Below are 12741 nucleotides of genomic sequence, written 5' to 3'. Positions count from 1 at the left end.
TTGTTCCCTGTTTCACATGTGTCCTTTTTTTTTTTTCTCAAGGTAGAGTCTTGCTCTGTCCCTTAGGCTGGAATGCAATGGCATGTTCTCAGCTCACTGCAACTTCTGCCTCCTGGGTTCAAGTGATTCTCCTGCCTGAGCCTCCCGAGTAGCTGGGATTATAGGTGCATGCCACCACGCCTAGCTAATTTTTTGAATTTTTAGTAGAGACAGGGTTTCACCATGTTGGCCAGGCTGGTCTCGAACTCCTGACATCATGATCCCCCTGCCTTGGCCTCCCAAAGTGCTGAGATTACAGGTGTGAGCCACCGCACCTGGCTCAGGTGTGTCTTTATCAGCAGCATGAAAATGAACTTACACAGTGAATTGGTACCAGTAGAGTTGGCATTGTTGAAAAGATATCTGAAAATGTGGAAGCAACTTTGGAACTGGGTAACAGGCAGAGGTTGGAACAGTTTTGAGAGCTCAGAAAACAGGAAAATGTGGGAAAGTTTGGAACTTCCTAGAGACTTGTTGAATGACTTTGCCCAAAATGCTGATAGCGATATGGACAATAAAATCCAGGCTGAGATGGTCTTAGATGAAAAACTTCTTGGGAACTGGAGTTAATGTGACTTTACTATGTTTTAGCGAAAAGACCAGTGGTATTTTGCCCGTCTTAGAGATTTGTGGAACTTTGAACTTGAGAAAGATGATTTAGGGTATCTGGCAGGAGAAACTTATAAGCAGCAAAGCATTCAAGAGGTGACTTGGGTACTGGTAAAGGCATTCAGTTTTATAAGGGAAGCAGAGCATAGAAGTTTGGAAAATTTGCAGACTGACTACGCGATAGAAAAGAAAAACCCATTTTCTGGGGAGAAATTCAAGTCAGCTGCAGAAATTTGCATAAGTAACAAGGAGCATAATGTTAATCCCTAAGACCATGGGGAGAATGTCTCCATGCCATGTCAGAGATGGCCCCTCCCATCACAGGCCCAGAAGCCCAGGAAGAAAAAGTGGTTTCATGAGCCAGGCCCAGGGTCCCCATGCTGTGTGAAGCATAGGGACTTGGTGCCTTGTGTCCTACCCACTCCAGTCATGGCTGAAAGGGGCCAATGTATAGCTCGAGCTGTGACTTCAGAGGGTGGAAGCCCCAAGTCTTGGCAGCTTCCACGTGGTATTGAGCCTGTGGGTACACAGAAGTCAAGAATTGAGATTTGAGAACCTCTGCCTAGATTTCAGAAGATGTATGGAAACGCCTGGATGCCCAGGCAAAAGTTTGCGGCAGGGGCAGGGCCCTCACGGAGAACCTGTACTAGGGTAGTGCCAGAGGGAAATGTGGGGTCGGAGCCCCCATGCAGAGTTCCACAGAGTGCCTAGTGGAGCTGTCTGCCCTCCAGACCCCAGAACGGTACATCCACCAATAGCTTGCACCATGCGCCTGGAAAAGCTGCAGACACTCAATGCCAGCCCTTGAAAGCAACTGGGAGGGAGGTTGTAACCTACAAAGTCACAGGGGTGGAGCTGCCCAAGACCATGGGAACCCACCTTTTGCATCAGTATGACCTGGATGTGAGACCTAAAGTCAAAGGCGATCATTTTGGAGCTTTAAAATTTGGCCCACTGGATTTCAGACTTGCATGGGCCCTGTAACCTCTTTGTTTTGGCCAAATTCTCCCATTTGGAACAGTTGTATTTACTCAATACCTATACCCACATTGTGTCTAGGAAGTGACTAGCTTGTTTTTTTATTTTACAGGCTCATAGGCAGAAGGGACTTGCCTTGTCTCAGATGAGACTTTGGACCATGGACTTTTGGGTTAATGCTGAAATGAGCTAAGGCTTTGGGGGACTGTTGGGAAGGCATGATTGGTTTTGAAATGTGAGGACATGAGATTTGGAGGGGCCAGCGGCAGAATGATATGGTTTGCCTGTGACTCTACCCAAATCTCAACTTGAATTACATCTCCCAGAATTCTCACGTGTTTTGGGAGGGACCCAGGAGGAGGTAATCAAATCATGGGGGCCGGTCTTTCCCATGCTATTCTTGTGATAGTGAGTAAGTCTCATGAGATCTGATGGGTTTATCACTTTTGCTTCTTCCTCGTTTTTTCTCTTGCCATCACCATGTAAGAAGTGCCTTTTGCCACCCACCATGGTTCTGAGGCCTCCCCAGCTGTGTGGAACTGTGTAAGTCCAATTAAACCTCTTTTGGTTCCCAGTTTCTGGTATGTTTTTATCAGCAGCATCAAAACAAACTAACACAGCAGTGCTAAGAGAAAAGTTCAAAGCCCTAAATGCCTACATCAAAATGCCTGAAAACACAAATAGACAATCTAAGGTCACACCTCAAGGAACTAGAGAAACAAGAACAAACCAAACCCAAATCCAGCAGAAGAAAGGAAACAACCAAGATCAGAGCAGAACTAAATGAAATGCAAATAACAACAACAGAAGATAATGAAACAAGATAAAATAAGATAAAATACAGAAGATAAATGAAACAAGAAGCTGGTTCTTTGAAAAGATAAATCAAATTGATAGACCATTAGCAAGATTAACCAAGAAAAGAAGAGAAAAATCCAAATAAGCTCAATTAGAAACAAAACAGGAGGTATTACAACCGACACCACAGAAATACAAAAATCATTCAAGGCTGCTATGAAAACCTTTACGCACATAAACTAGAAAACCTAGTGGAGACGGATAAATTCCTGGAAAGAAACAACCCTCCTAGCTTAAATCAGGAAGAATTAGATACCCTTGTCAAAGGTAGTGAACTCCAAGTTTTCTTTTCAAAGAATCAGTATGTCTGTATGTTCAGCTCTCTTATTCTTTGTTCTCCTTTTTTTTTTACAATCTCTTTTTTATTAAGAAATCCTAATGACTGAGGTAGATGATGCTGTTATCCGATACTGAAGGAATTTGGTTTAAAATATGAAAATGATGAAACCAAGGGAAAGAAAGCACTGTTTTGAAATTATCTTCTTTTAAATTTAGATGGCTCATTAAGAATGCTTCCAGTTTAAGGTTCTAAGCACAAAATCCAGATATGTCATGTTCTGGACTTGCTTCCTGAAGATGAACTCAGCAGCTGATGGAAAGAATCCACACTCTCACAGAACAGCAAATCACAAATGGTTGTCTCTGTGAAGCCAGGAGCTCTGCATTTGATACTTCTATCTGGGCTCATTTCCAAATGTTCAGGATTTGGATTCCTGAAGGCTTCTTCAGCATTGAACTAATTCTTTGTTGGCTGAAGGGGCTGGGACTGTTTCTCCACACACAAACTGATCTTTGTCATAAATCACTTTTATAATGAGAGAGCAGCTAGGACACGTTGCAACGTCTTCCCCATTCTCCAAATCTTCCTTGGTGATGGAGAAGTTATCTCCACATGGGCAGGGATAGAAATACGTCTCCGAGTCCTCGTCTTATTGGAAGTCCTCGATTTCCACCTCGTCATGAAACACTGCCATGGTCAAAAGGGGTAGCTGAAGGGGTGACGCCCCGGCAGTCCGAGGCCAGCTCCAACCGTCTAACTTGGACCTGTTCTCCATTTTAAAGCACGCTTTCACCATTACTCCACCTGTGAGTCACACCCTTCTATAGAAGTAAAAATTGCCTTGCTGAGAAAATTAAATTTATGTTCAAGTGCTATTTCTTTGCGTCATTGAGGAACAAGCATTTGTTTCTAACGCTACCTGAAAGACCAATAACAAGCAACAGGATTGAAATGGTAATAAAAGTTACCTACAAAAAAAAAAGTCCAGGATCAGACAGATTCACAGATGAATTCTACCAGACGTTCAAAGAAGAATTGGTCCAATCTTATTGACACTATTCCACAAGATAGAGAATGAGGGAATCCTACCTAAATCATTCTATGAAGCCAGTATCACCCTAATACTAAAACCAGGGAAGGACATAACCAAAAAAGGAAACTACAGACCAATATCCCTGATGAACATAGATGCATAAATCCTTAATGAAATACTAGCTAACTGAATCCAATAACATATCAAAAAGATAATCCACCATGATCAAGTAGGTTTCATACCACAGATGCAGGGATGGTTCAAAATACACAAGTCAATAAATATGATACACCACATAAACAGAATTTAAAACAAAAATCACATGATCATCTCAATAAATGCAGAAAAAGCATTTAACAAAATCCAGGATCGCTTTATGATTAAAACCCTCAGCAAAATCAGCATACAAGAGCCATACCTCAATGTAATAAAAGCCATCTATGACAAACCCACAGCCGACATAATACGGAATGGGGAAAAGTTTAAAGCATTCCCTCTGAGAACTGGAACAAGACAAAATGCCCACTCTCAGTACTTTTCTATTTAACATAGTACTGGAAGTGCAATCAGACAAGAGAAAGAAATAAAGGGCATCCAAATTGGTAAAGAGGAAGTCAAACTGTGCCTGTTTCCTGATGATATGATTATATACCTAGAAAACCCTAAAGACTCCTCCAAAAAGCTCCTAGATAAATGAATTCAGCAAAGATTCAGGTTACAAAATCAGTGTACAAAAATCAGTAGCTCTCTTATACACCAACAGCATCTAAGCTGAGAATGAAATCAATAACTCAACCCCTTTTACAATAGCTGAAAAAAAAATCAGGAATATACCTAACCAAGGAGGTGAAAGACCTCTACAAGGAAAACTACAAAACACTACTGGAAGAAATCATAGATGACACAAACAAATGGAAATACATTCCATGTTCATGGATAGGCAGAATCAATATTGTGAAAATGACCATACTGCCAAAAACCATCTACAAATTCAATGTAATTTTCATCAAAATACCACCATCATTCTTCACAGAACTAGAAAAAATAATTTTAAAATTCATGTGGAACCAAAATTCATTTATAGCCAAAGCAAGACTCAACAAAAAGAACAAACCTGGAGGCATCACATTACCTGATTTTAAACTATTCTATAAGGCCATCGTCACTAAAACAGCATGGTACTGGTATAAAAATAGGCACTAAGACAATAGAATAGAATAGAGAACCCAGAAATAGCCGGGCGCAGTGGCTCAAGCCTGTAATCCCAGCACTTTGGGAGGCCAAGGTGGGCGGATCACGAGGTCAGGAGATCAAGACCATGTTGGCTAACACGGTGAAACCCCGTCTCTACTAAAAATACAAAAAATTAGCCGGGCGTGGTGGCAGGCGCCTGTAGTCCCAGCTACTTGGAGGCTGAGGCGGGAGAATGGCATGAACCCGGGAGGCAGAGCTTGCAGTGAGCCGAGATCGCGCCACTGCACTCCAGCCTGGGCAACACAGCCAGACTCCATCTCAAAAAAAAAAAAAAAAAAAAGAGAACCGAGAAATAAACCCAAATGCTTACAGCCAACTGATCTTCAACAAAGCAAACAAAATCAAAAAGTGAGGAAAGGACCCTCTATTCAACAAATGATGCTGGGATAATTGGCAAGCCACATGTAGGAGAATGAAACTGGATCCTTATCTCTCACTTTATACAAAAATCAACTCAAGATGGATCAAGGAGTTAAACCTAAAACCTGAAATTATGAAAATTCTAGAAGATAACATCAGAAAAATCTCTGTAGACATTGGCTGAGGCAAGGATTTAATGACCACAAACCCAAAAGCAAATGCTATAAAAACAATGAAAATAGGTTGGACTTAATTGAACTAAAGAGCTTTAGCACAGCAAGAGGAAGAGCCAACAAAGTAAACAGACAACCCACCGAGTGAGAGAAAATCTTTACGATCTATACATCTGACAAAGGACTAACACCCAGAATCTACAACAAACTCAAACAAATTAGCAAGAAAAAAAACAAACAATCCCATCAAAAAGTGGGCTAAGGACATGAATAGACAATTCTCAAAAGAAGATACACAAATACCCAACAAACATATGAAAAAATGCTCAACAACACTAATGGTCAGGGAAATGCAAATCAAAACCACAATGCAATACCTCCTTACTTCTGCAAGAATGGCCATAGTAAAAAAATAATAGATGTTGGTGCGGATGCAGTGAAAAGTAAGCACTTCTACATTGTTGATGGTAATGGAAACTAGTACAACCACTATAGAAAACAGTGTGGAGCTTTCTTAAAGAACTAAAAGTAGAACTACCATTTGGTCCACAATCCCACTACTGGTTATCTACCCAGAGGAAAATAAGTCATTATATGAAAAAGATAACTTGCACATGCATGTTTATAGCAGCACAATTGCAAAAATGTGGAACCTACCCAAATGCCCACCAATCCATGAGTGGATAAAGAAACTGTGGTATATATATATACATGATGGAATATTACTCAGCCATATAGGAATGACTTAATGGCATTCATAGCAACCTGGATGGGATTGGAAACTATTATTCTAAGTGAAGTAACTCAGGAATGGAAAACCAAACATAGTGTGTTCTCACTCATAAGTGGGAGCTAAGCTATGAGGATGCAAAGGTGGAAGAATGACACAAGGACTTTGGGGACTCAGTGGGAAAGTGTTGGAAGTGGGTGAGGGATAAAAGACTACAAATTAGATTCAGTATATATTGCTCAGGTTATGGGTGCACCAAAATCTCACAAATCACCACTAAAGAACTTGCTCATGTAACCAAATACCACCTACTCCCCCAAATCCTATGGAAATAAAAAACTAAAAAAAAAAAAAGAAAAGAAAAGAAATACTTGTCAAAAAAATGAATAAGTGAATGAATGAACACGTATGTCAGACACATTAGCTTTCCTGGGTAGCTTCCTCTGTAAGGAGGATCTGAAGCCTGATAAAACACTGGTGTTTTGTATCATGAATATTCTTTAAAGCCTCAGTTCCCTTGTCTATAAAAGAGAAAATTGTATAGTACCTACTTAACAGAATTATATGAGGATTTAATGAGACATGTCACACAAAGAGCTTATCACAGTGTCTGAAACTTAGAAGTTACTCAAATAGTGGTATTGATTATTATGTAGAATCATATGTGGTATGTGGTGTTTGTTATAAGTCTATAGATTTAGTCATAAAGTCCCAAATTTGAAATTAAGAAGAAGAAAAATAAAGCCAACATCAGAGATGTCAGAACAGGGAGATGACAAGAAATCAGGCTCTTGGTGACACTGTCAAACAGCTTAATCGAGTTGCATCTGATGCCAGACCTACCTCTGACCTTCTTAGTCATATGAATCCATAAATTGTCTTTATTTTTTAAAGCAGTTTGAATTGGGATTTCTGTTGGTTATACTTCAAAGCGTCCTAAATGATACACAAGGTCATGAGCCAAAACACATGTTTAATCAATCCATACAACAAACACTTACTCAGCACCTACACTATACCAAGTCATTAGACAAACTCAAAGGTTAAGAGAGGCCAGATGCAGTAGCTCCTGCCTGTAATCCCAGCACTTTGGGAGGCCAAGGTGGGTAGATCACTTGAGGTCAAGAGTTTGAGACCAGCTTGGCCAACATGGTGAAACTCTGTCTCTACTAAAAATACAAAAAGTAGCCAGGCGTGGCAGTGCATACCTGTAGTCCCAGCTACTCGGGAGGCTAAGGCAAATTGCTTGGACCTGGAAAGTGGAGGTTGCAGTGAGCCAAGATCATACCACTGCACTCTAGCCTGGGTGACAGAGCAAGACTGTCTTAAAAAAAAAAAAAAAAAAAAAAAGTTAATATAATAGAACTCTGCCCTCCTGGAACCCACTCCATCCAGTAAGAAAGACAGAAAAGAACATAGTGTCACCATACTTTGTGTGGTGTGATGTGATGTGATGGATATATTGAGTCAGCACCTCCTTCCAGCATGCTATGCCAGGGTGCCTAGCAGCCAGGACTCTGGCAATTAAGATTCAGCCAGTCAGATTCAGTTACACAAGATGTAGAAAATGGAAGGAAGGTGAAGGCCATCTTCCTGTTGCTTTTGCCATTTCTGCTAACTACACAGTTGTGGAGACATCTGGTTTTTCTGCCGTACGTACAGTTGGTAAAGATATGGTTTTCCTAGCTTAGTGGACATAAAGAATAAGACAAGAACACCCATTTATTCTGCTGCCAAGGACTGTGGCAGGCACGGTGACGGTGTGGCACATCAGTGGCAGCCTCCTGATAATGGCGGCTCCCTGGTGGTAGCTGTGATGCATTCTGGAGCCAGTGACTTTCTGATTACAGCAGTTATCTTGATGGCCTAGTCCTGGGAGTTGTTCCTGAAACTTCAACTCAAAGTCTGTTTCTTCAGCCTTTGGTGAAGTCTTTATTTTTTAAATCAGTTTGAATTGTGTTTTCTGTTGGCTATACTTCAAAGCATCCTACATGATACACAAAGTCATGAGCCAAAATACGTGTTTAATCATTTAACACCCTAATAAACTCCTTTCTACTTAAACCAGCTAATGTGGACCATGTTGTACGACACCACTATTTTACCTTTCAAAGCCACACTATTGATAAACTGTTGACACTCCCTTTCACCAGCTTACCTCCATTCATTTCCAATCCATCACCAAGCCCTGTTGATGTCACCTCCATCCTCTACCTCCACCACCACTACCCTCATCCAGGCCACCATCATCTCCTCTTGGACTGCCAATATTCTCCTACATATTCACCTGGATCCACTCCACCACCAATCCACTGTCCACAATGCATCCAGAGTGAGCATTTCTGAAGGAAAGTCTGAGGCTTGTTTAAAACTCTCCAATAACCAGAACAGACAGCCCAGACACAGTAATACATATACAACCACTTGACTGATGACAGTTCTCCTGTGGGAGGGAAGGGATTATCTTTTCAATAAGTAGCGCTGGGTCGATATGGAAAAATATGAACTTTGATTTCTACTTCACACTATAACAAGAAGTAATGAGGCCGGGCGCGGTGGCTCAAGCCTGTAATCCCAGCGCTTTGGGAGGCCGAGACGGGCGGATCACGAGGTCAGATCGAGACCATCCTGGCTAACATGGTGAAACCCCGTCTCTACTAAAAAATACAAAAAACTAGCCGGGTGAGGTGGCGGGCGCCTGTAGTCCCAGCTACTCGGGAGGCTGAGGCAGGAGAATGGTGTAAACCTGGGAGGCGGAGCTTGCATTGAGCTGAGATCCGGCCACTGCACTCCAGCCCGGGCGACAGAGCGAGACTCCGTCTCAAAAAAAAAAAAAAAAAAAAAAAAAAAAAAAAAAAAAAAAAGAAGTAATGAGATAGATCATAATCATATCTCTAAATGTGAAAAGCAAAACAATAAAGATTCCAGAAGAAAAAATAAAATAATATCCGACCTTGGAGAGAGACAAAATTTTCTTAATAAGAGCAAAGTAACCATCATAAAAGAAAAGATTTAGGCCGGGTGTGGTGGCTCACACCTGTAATCCCAGCACTTGGGGAGGCTGAGGCGGGCAGATCACCTGCGGTCAGGAGTTCAAAATCAGCCTGGCCAACGTGGTGAAACCCCGTCTCTACTAAAAACATAAAAATCAGCTGGGCGTGGTGGCACACGCCTCTAATCCCAGCTACTTGGGAGGCTGAGGCTGGAGAATTGCTTGAACCTGGGAGGCAGAGGTTTCAGTGAGCCAAGATCACGCTGTTGCTTTCCAGCCTGGGCGACAAGAGCGAAACTCCATCTCAAAAAATAATAAATAAATAAATAAATAAATAAATAAATAAATAAATAAATAATTTTAAAAATAAAAGATTTAAAAATTAGACTTCATTGAAATTAAGAATCACTGTTCATCAGAAGACAACATTAAGAGGGTGAAAAGGTAAGACAGAGACTAGGAGAAGATATTTGCAAAATATATATCCATCAAGGACTCACTTCCCACGTATCTGCTACAAATCAGCAGGGAGAAAACCTCCCGATTTAAAAATGGGCTAAAGACTTAAATAGGCACTTTACACACAGCAAAAAAGAATATTCAGTAGCCCAATAAGCATATGAAACAGTGTCCAACGTCAGTGGTCATGAAGGAGATGCAAATTAAAATCACAAGATACTTCTATACCCCTGCTTTGGACCCCAGCTCACCCCTTACACAAGTGCGTGACATTGGCTGTCTACCATGGCCCTTGACACATTTACAACGTACACGTTTGTGTGGCTACTGGGTCCACACAAACTCCATCATATCTCTAAATGTAAAAAGCACCTCCTCCACCATCTCCTCCACCAGATCTCAGTCCCACAATGGCAGGCGTGACATCTGCTGCTGACCCTTGTGTAAACAAGGCCTGCTATAGAATAGGTGTGTGACACACAGCTAGTGGATGAATGAATGAATGAAGAAAGGATGAAGGAATGAAAAAGGCACTATCATTGCATTTTACAGGTCAGGAAACTGAGTCTCCTTTGTTTGAGAAATTTGTCCAAAGTCCCATTACTCGCCGGTGGTTACTAATGCACTTCAGGGTTCAGATCTTACTGGGAGTTAGATGAGTTGTTCTGCCTTGGTTACTGAAAGTTCTAAGACTCTCAGTGGAGGAGGCATCTTATTCAGATGTGCCTAGGTGATCTGAACAAAAAAGCCTTGTAAGTATAGTAAGATGGGGGCATGGCTCAAGCTGATCTGTCCTAGGCACAAGCCAAGTTAAGATTTTGTTGTTGTGGTCCAATTCAGGAAGAGACCTTCCTAGTGGACATTCTGGATTTCTGCTCAGGGGAGAGTCGGGGTGAAGGAGGTCACACTGTCCTCCCTTGCACCTCTCTGAGCAACCAGTGGCATGGTGTAGCCTGATTTCCATGTGAGACATCCACACATTCACAAACACAATTTTAAATGCCACTTTTAGGTATATACCCAAGAGATATGAAAACAGATGTTCAAATAAAAACCTGTGCATGCGTGTGTACAGCAGCATTTTTCATAAGTTAAAAAGTGAAACAACCCAATAATTGATCAATGGATGATGAGTGGACAAACAAAATGTGGATATTCATACGATGGAATATTATGCAGCCATAGAAAGGAATGAAGTAGGCTGGGCGCAGTGGCTTGCGCCTGGAATCCCAGCACTTTGGGAGGCTGAGGAGGGCAGGTCACGAGGTCAGGAGATCGAGGCCATCCTGGCTAACACGGTGAAACCCTGTCTCTACTAAAAATACAAAAAAAAAAAAAAAAAAAATTAACTGGTGTGGTGGCGGGTGCCTGTAATCCCAGCTACTCAGGAGGCTGAGGTGGGAGAATGGCATGAACCCAGGAGGCAGAGCTTGCAGTGAGCTGAGATCATGCCACTGCACTCCAGCCTGGGCAACAGAGCAAGACTCTGTCTCAAAGAAAGAAAGAAAGAAGAAAGAAAGAAAGAAAGAAAGAAAGAAAGAAAGAAAGAAAGAAAGAAAGAAAGAAAGAAAGAAAGAAAGAAAGAAAGAAAGAAAGAGAGGAGGGAGGGAGGGAGGGAGGGAGGGAGGGAGGGAGGGAGGAAGGAAGGAAGGAAGGAAGGAAGGAAGGAAGGAAGGAAGGAAGGAAGGAAGGAAGGAAGGAAGGAAGGAAGGGCAATATGGATGAACCTTAAAAACATTATGCTAAGTGCAAGAAGCCAGACACAAAAGGTCACAGAGTGTATGATTCCATTCATATAAAATATCCAGAATAGGCAAACCCACAGAAATAGGAAGCAGATTAGTGGCTGCAAAAACTGAGGGGAGGAGGAATGGGGAGTGATTGCTTCGTGGGTATGAAGTTTCCTTCTGCGGTGATGAGAATGTTTTGGAACTGGATAGAGGCTATGGTTGCTTAACATTGTGAATGTACTCAATACCACTGAATTGTATCTTTAAAATGGTTAATTTGTTATGTGAGGAGAACCCTGGCTCTAACTCAGAACCCCCTGCAGCATGGGACAAAGGCACAGAAAAGTGGGGTGAATGGATATTGAATGTCAGTCTGTTGAATGCATTGCTGTGTGCAAGTATGCTCATCTCCGCGTGTGTACATATGCAATGTGCACGTGTGTGCATATGTGCATGCATGTGTATGTGAATCCGTTTGTGTGTGTGTGATGGGAGGACACTTGGGGCAGTAATAGGCCATTGAGACCAGAGGGAAAGAGGCATTCTCAAAGAGACCACCACAGACTCTTCTGTGAGGACCTGGACCAGAGCTCCTAAGGGCCATTGGGCCAAGACAGGAAACAGATGTTAGCTGTCAAATTGCCTAAAACTAACCCTTATTTTACTAATGAAAAAAGGCAGGCCAGAAGAGTTCTACCTCTTGCCCAGGGCCACACTGCAAGTCAGTGGCACTGACTTAAACCCCAGCCAGGTCTCCAGGATTAGGGTCTATGTTTTCTACTTGAGGTATGACTAGGGTCTTAGGTTTTACCTGGGGAGTCCTCCCACTTTGGGCACCCAGCCCTGAGGACACCCAAAATTTCCAGGCCTCCACCGCCCTCTGACTGCTCAGCAGGTCCTGGATCCTGGTGGTTCAGGGGCATGTTCCAATGTACTTCAACAACAGCAAACATTTACAGAAGTCTGCTCTCTGCCAGGCCCTGGGGAGTGGAAGGTGACAGAAGGCATCAGTTATGATTCCTCCCCCCAACTTGAGCAATCCCTAGGCTTGTGGGGGCATTAGGTAAACAATCTCAACAGAGTCAGGAGGCCAACAAGGAGGCAAGGGCCCCTGAGAGGGCATCTTGACTGCTATCAAAGAGGAAACTGAGGCTCAGAGGATCCCTGACCTGGCTGAGGCCACCCAACCCAGCTGCAGCTAAGCCTAGAATTTGAACCTGATAACCTACAGGTCACATTTGGCAGG

General features: G+C 42.3%; 1 pseudogene across 1 annotated transcript; it reads right to left on the bottom strand.

Moving 5' to 3' along the window:
- Positions 1-2839: 2839 nt before the first annotated feature.
- On the bottom strand, positions 2840-3458 carry LOC104654517 (annotated as a pseudogene). Its single transcript, XR_746855.2, has one exon. The product of XR_746855.2 is annotated as a DPH3 homolog (transcript).
- Between the last annotated feature and the right edge of the window lie 9283 nt (positions 3459-12741).

The sequence above is a fragment of the Rhinopithecus roxellana genome, chromosome 12 (assembly GCF_007565055.1).
Source record: "Rhinopithecus roxellana isolate Shanxi Qingling chromosome 12, ASM756505v1, whole genome shotgun sequence".
Lineage (NCBI taxonomy): Eukaryota > Metazoa > Chordata > Mammalia > Primates > Cercopithecidae > Rhinopithecus > Rhinopithecus roxellana.
Note: the sequence above shows the minus strand (reverse complement) of the source record. Positions and strands in the feature narration are given on the sequence as shown.